General features: G+C 38.5%; 1 long non-coding RNA gene across 2 annotated transcripts in view; it reads right to left on the bottom strand.

Moving 5' to 3' along the window:
- Nucleotides 1–630: 630 nt before the first annotated feature.
- Nucleotides 631–6,000, bottom strand: part of LOC146543853 (uncharacterized) — a 29,526-nt gene continuing 24,156 nt past the window's right edge. For both annotated transcript variants that reach the window (XR_014884687.1, XR_014884688.1), the window contains exon 4: nucleotides 631–1,023. This is a non-coding gene — a long non-coding RNA (uncharacterized LOC146543853). The remainder of the gene's footprint in view (nucleotides 1,024–6,000) is intronic.

The following is a 6,000-nucleotide window of genomic DNA, read 5'->3' as shown; positions in this document are numbered from 1 at the left end:
CACATAGAAGCTAGAATAAATAGAAGCTCACAAAATTAAGAGAATTACCTACGAACTGAGGTTCGTTCAAGTGAATGTACATCGCAGTTTGGGGTACTGTCCTTCAGCTGATAAAATATTTTATAGCAGTGGTCATAAAACCACATGTCATTTCCTTTGTTTATATTCTTTTTGAGCTCTGAGAATATGTTCAAGAGATCTTGAATCGTGTCTCCTGAAATGACAAACCTACACAATTCAAGTGTTGTCATACGATAGGTATATAGAAGAGCGGAAATCTTGCAAATCCCGCTGGCACCATTGATGCCAATAGCGTTGGCTGGAGGTGCAAATGTTCCTGCCGGAGCTGTTGCAGTGGAAATGTGCACCAGATGAACAGCTGCCCTCCTCACTCAGCAGGCAGATTCAGTATGCCGAAATAGCTGCTACATAAAGCACGGAGAGAAAAGAGCAAATTAACGCTATTTCAGCTGTAAAGTACAGGAAGATGTTCCCATTGTGACTATGAAAAGTATTTTCATATTTATGTAATATTTATTTCCATCTCTATGAGTGGGGCATTGGTATAGATTGTTGTACATAAAGATAGGAAAACGGCCTGAATAATCCATTGTGTTATTTATTCATTCACAAGCATCCATTACACAGTTTATTTTCCAATTAATCCTAACTATCAAACAAATGTTATTCCCCTTCTCTATCCCCAACAGTAACTTCCTTCTCATGAAACAGTTTTTTCTTTGTGAGAATTAATTAGATGGTTCCTGGTAATATTCTTGTGGTTGGTATGGTATAAGAATAACCATATAACAACAACTGGCAACAGTGCTATTTCAGGAAGACCACTTACAAGAAGACAAAGTTCAGTAGTCTTCAGAAAGATTTTTTTCATGGCAAACTGTACTTGTAATGTTTTTTGTAATTTCTGAACAAGGAAAAGTGGGAGATAAAGAAACAGAAATGATCTCCTCTTCTTTCTTCTCTTCACCAGTTTTGGACTATGTGGCCCCTTCCCAAAGTTTCCTAAAAAAGAAGGAACGATGAAAGATGATGAAAAAAATGAAAGATTATGAAAGAACTGAAAAGAAGGAAGTTCTTCACGTGCATCAATGAGCTATTTAAAGGTAAGAAACAAGGAACGAGAATAAATGATTGAGCTGCTCAATGTAGAGATGTCAAGGGAGAGTTCCTTGGGAACCAGTACTATTTTCCTTCTTTATAGATACTTGCTTGTGGAGTGGGTGGTGGCAAAATGAACGTACTCACTGATGTGACCTTATTTAGGGCAAGTAAATTATAAAACAGTCTAACAGTAAAACCAAAACAGTAAGGACTTAAAAAATTTACAGAACACTTTCTTGCTATAGGGTGTATAGGAAATAAAAAGGCAGATGAAATTCAGTGCAGATTAAAGCAAATTAGCATAAATGAAGGGGAAACACAATTGACACTGCATGCACAGTAGCAAGCTCAGAACTGATTACCATCATGATGGCACTATCATAGATTCTGAAAATATTTAGTCAGTGCTTAGAAGTGGAGGAAAAGAGAACACATGAACAGAATTAGGAAAAGAGGAAGGAACAGAAAACAGGAAAAAAAGTTTGGTCATTGCAGAAAACCATGAGTGCAGCTGAAAGGTTAGCATTTCGCATGGAAAAGAAATAATGGGTGAAGAGTTTATGGAAAGCTGTAAGAAACTGTCAGTCATGAAAAAAGTGCCAAAGGAATTCCTCGTCTCCTTCTATGCAACAACCAGAAGCCATTGAAAGAAATTTATCATTTATTCATTGCAGACTGAAAACAAGTCAAAGATGTTACTTCTCCTCACAGAGTGCAGTAAAACTCTTGAAATCGCCACCACAGGATGCTGCAGATTGTAACTGGCTTGTATGGTTTGAAAGTAAATTAGAAAAATCAATGGAAGAGAAAGCCCTCTGTTAAATATGAGGACTTCCTTGCTCAGGAAGCTCCTGAGCTCCAAATTACTTCAGAGTGAGGAAGTGTACTATGGACAGAGCACTATTCCTCTATCTTGTTTTACTCTCTTTTTGATAACCTGACACTGGCTGCAGCTGGTGGCTTGGTGTCCTGACTTGTGGTTGTTACTTTCAGCCAGCAGGAATGTAAAAGTAGTAGCTTGCTTTTCCTCGGAGCTAAAATGGGTAGCAAATGAGTAACTTGTAATACAGCTGCTTGATGCACTTTCGGAGAGGAAGCATGTTGTGATTTTTGGAAGAAAAGATGTAGCAATAAATATTTAGATAAAGCAACATATATTGAGATGGGAAAAGGCAAGTTACTTGAGTATCTCAAGAATTGTCTTGGCTGTTGGTGTTGTCTTTTCCAGGAAAGAGGTGGGTAAAATACCACCTCATTGCTGTTTCACAGAAAATAGTATTTGAGACATGAGCAATGTTGCTGCAAAGAGCCGATATAGATTATTACCTGCCACAGTGACCATGGTAAGACTTGAGAGCTAGAAGTTCACCTCCTGTCCTTTGAGAACTTCAGCAAGAAACTGACTTGTCGGAGCTTTCCACAGAGACAAGACTGATCTTTCTAGGCCTACTTCCACATGTACAGTCAGAGTGTGCAGTCACAACCAGCTATAAAATCCCATTTGAGTGGAGGTTTGCAAGGTCAGATCCACAGCCAACCAATGTCTTTTTATGTTCTTATCTGTGCACAAAAAAGTAATTTCAATTCATGATTCAGTTTTATATTTCCTTAGGAGAAATAAGAGATTTGATTTATTCCCCTGAGAAGAATTAAAATAGATGGGGAATATGTTTTTCACATGTTCTCGAGTATACAGTGGCTTAAAGGTTGAGTTCAGTTGCATAATCCAAGGGCTACATGTCTTGCTGTACTAAAAACATACAAAGAAGTCTTTGTTTTCTGAAAATTCTTTTTTTATTTTTCTTCTTCTTCTTCTTCTTTTTGAAGTGAAATTCACATTTCCTATCTCTTTTGAGTGAGGCTTTGAAGCAGAATGTAGCTCCCAAAGGGGGGTAATCTTAATGCTAATTTACTGTGCAACAATGTGCATTATTAAAAGGACATGTGAATGATTCATCCAGTGAATGAAGAAAAATTATTCCAAATGATTATTGATGAGTTAATCAAGATAGCCACGTCAACTTTCTTTGTCCATTACTGTGAGCAGTATTTCACAATCATAATAATAAGAGCCAAATGTTAATGACCGAGGTAATAAGAACCTAATGAAGAGCAGTGAAAAGTAATCTCTTTAAATAGTTTACAGTTTTCATAATCACTGAAGTGGTCAGTTGGTCCCATGATTCTCCATATTTCTTAATGTATGTTTACTATCAGCTTTTGTTTTTAATTTCTATTTTCTTTCTCCATAAGGTGAGCAAATAGAGAAATTAAAGACCATAAAGCTTATAATAGCATACTAAACAAATCCCATTTTGTAACATGAATTCTTTCTAAGACAAAAAGATTTTTCACCTGGAGTTATAGGTAGCTAGGAGCCTGCTGCTGCCTTTAATTTCTTTTCTTCATTAATTCTTTTGTTAAAAATAATCCCTATCATTTTTAAGACCTCAGATTCAAAGCGTATTCAAATAACTAAGATTGTTGACTGCTTCAGTGTAGGAGATTTCTGGGGAAGAACATTTTACCTGCTTTCTTTCCTGATGTGCTTGTAATACACAAATAAAGAATTCATGCACTGTTTTGGGTGATGGACCCATTGAGCAAATCTACTCAAACTCCTTTTTGTGATTGATATTTTTTCCTTGACTGTATACTTGATTTGGCTTTTTTTTCCTGCAGTATCTGGAGTTGTTCTTTCAAAGTATGGTTTTTTTTCTTCAACATAACATTTGAAAATTCAGTGAAAATGATACTGTTTTGTGTTACATTGGACTGACAGACTTGCCAGGTACTTCTCCTTCAGACTGGTCCACAAAACATCCATCCATCTTCTTCTTTCTTTTCCCAAATGATGACACTTCCTAGGAGCCTCTAACCAAATTTGGACCTTTAGTGCAAAAGATCAAAAGCCACAAAATTAGAAAGTGTCACAGAAATGTCCTGTATGGCCCCTGCAGTGGCATCAGATAGTAATAAAGGGGGCTGGGGTACGTATAGTGCATGGAGAAACAGTTTGGCTTGTGCAGAAATGACTTTCTGACTCCATTGGTCTTTTCCAGTTCTCTTTCCCAGACAAAAAACTTCCATTTTACAGGTTCCTCTTGTGGTTGATTGATTCTGAAGGCTAGATGAATTTGAGTAGTTCAGCTTCTCATAGTTTGTTAGGTGGGAAAAACGTAACATTATTTTGCCATACACAATCAGTTCTGATGTGGACAGGATCACAACTTTGTCATGTTGCTCCTCAGACTGCTGGGAGCCATTTTTCCAGGCTCAGCAGGACCTTTCATCACCAAGCCCAAGTCCAGCTAATCTATGTCTTACAGCCCACTCAAACCTCTTGCACACAACCCACTCTAGAGGCATTGCCTGTCTCACACCAGTGTTGTCTGGACACTCATTGCAAGTTGAGAAAGTGCATGATAAACCTGCCTGCTAAGATGCTGTTTTGCTTGTGGCTCCCCAGAAACTTTCTTTTGCTTCTTTGTGTGACAGACCACATTAGTGGGAACTACTGAACCCCAATGCCTTGACTCAAGACATTATGGCATGTGCTTCAGGTGAATGACAGCTGTGGTCCATGATGCATATTAAAGCACCACAAACAGAATAATAAAAGGGGATTGGTGTTTCAGCAGCTGCTGAGTTTGTAAAGGTTCTCACTGCAAAAGGATTTGGCAATTACGTGCTACTGCAAGTTGTGAGAAAGTTTAAAATCTGATCTGTAATTATGCAAGTCTACAGCATGAACAATTCTGACATGATAGGGAGCTGAGCTGGCTGGGAGAAACCTTGATCAACGTTCATTTCTGGCTTCTGTGGGTGGCGTGAGAATGAGTAAGAATTGGCCTGCCATAGAACAATTAAGAAATCTAGACTAGCCTCTCAGGTGACTCGACTATACCCTCTCCATCTGCAGAGACAGGACAAGTCAAAGATGTGGTGTATGAGCAGCCAGCACCTCTGGTACAAAAATGCCAGTGCAGAGTGGGCTAACTCCATGGCATAAGCTCAGTATAGCTCTGCTGATGTCATTAAGTTAGTAAAGATTTCTATTCATATGCAGCAGATCCAGTGCAGACATGGCCCTGGCTAGTCAGTAAATAAGTAAGAGTGTCTGCTTCTAACGGTCTCCAAGTTGTTTGGTACATAGCCTCTGGATGACTGAATGAATGTCTGCACAATATCGGGTAAATTGCATGGCACTATAAGAAAGAAGTTATGGGGTGAGATAGACCCTCCCCTTGCAGGAGGCTGATGTCTCCTCAGAGCTGACAAAGTAGAAACCTTCTACTCCTGCTGTCAGATGCTTGTCCAAGCCCTTTGCTTAAAGAACAATTAGATAAGGACTCTAGATCTAATCTTTAGAACCTGCCCAGGCTGCAAGCAGACAACTGATGTTCTTTTGTGGTATAAAATACTGTATTCATTGTTTTCAGATTCAGCTCTTTGGGAATATTCTTGGAAATCTGGGAATAGCTGTATCTGCACAAGCATACTGATGTTTGCAGGAGAAATTTGATGTGTTGCTTACCTACTACAATAACTCAAGATGGTAGACACAGTCAAATAAAAAGTGAAAAGGATGATCTGACAACTTTATTATGGGATATTGTTGTTTGAGAAGTCACTGCCCACCTAGTTCAAAATGTCTTGCTCTTTTCTCCTGAAGGGGAGAACACCTTGGACTGTTAGAATGAATGGCTTCAGAATGTGGGTCAGAAACACACTAATATAGAAAGTAAAGGCAAAATATACCTTAAAATTATTCTAAGCTCCCCAGGATATATATATGTGTGTGTGTATGTATTCTACAATGGCATTAGGTAGGCTGGGTGTTGACATTTTTGCTCTTAGGGGCTTGCAAATAATAAC

Source organism: Meleagris gallopavo, chromosome 8 (assembly GCF_905368555.1).
Source record: "Meleagris gallopavo chromosome 8, MGAL_WU_HG_1.1, whole genome shotgun sequence".
In the NCBI taxonomy this organism is placed as follows: domain Eukaryota; kingdom Metazoa; phylum Chordata; class Aves; order Galliformes; family Phasianidae; genus Meleagris; species Meleagris gallopavo.
This window is presented reverse-complemented; position numbering and strand designations above follow the sequence as displayed.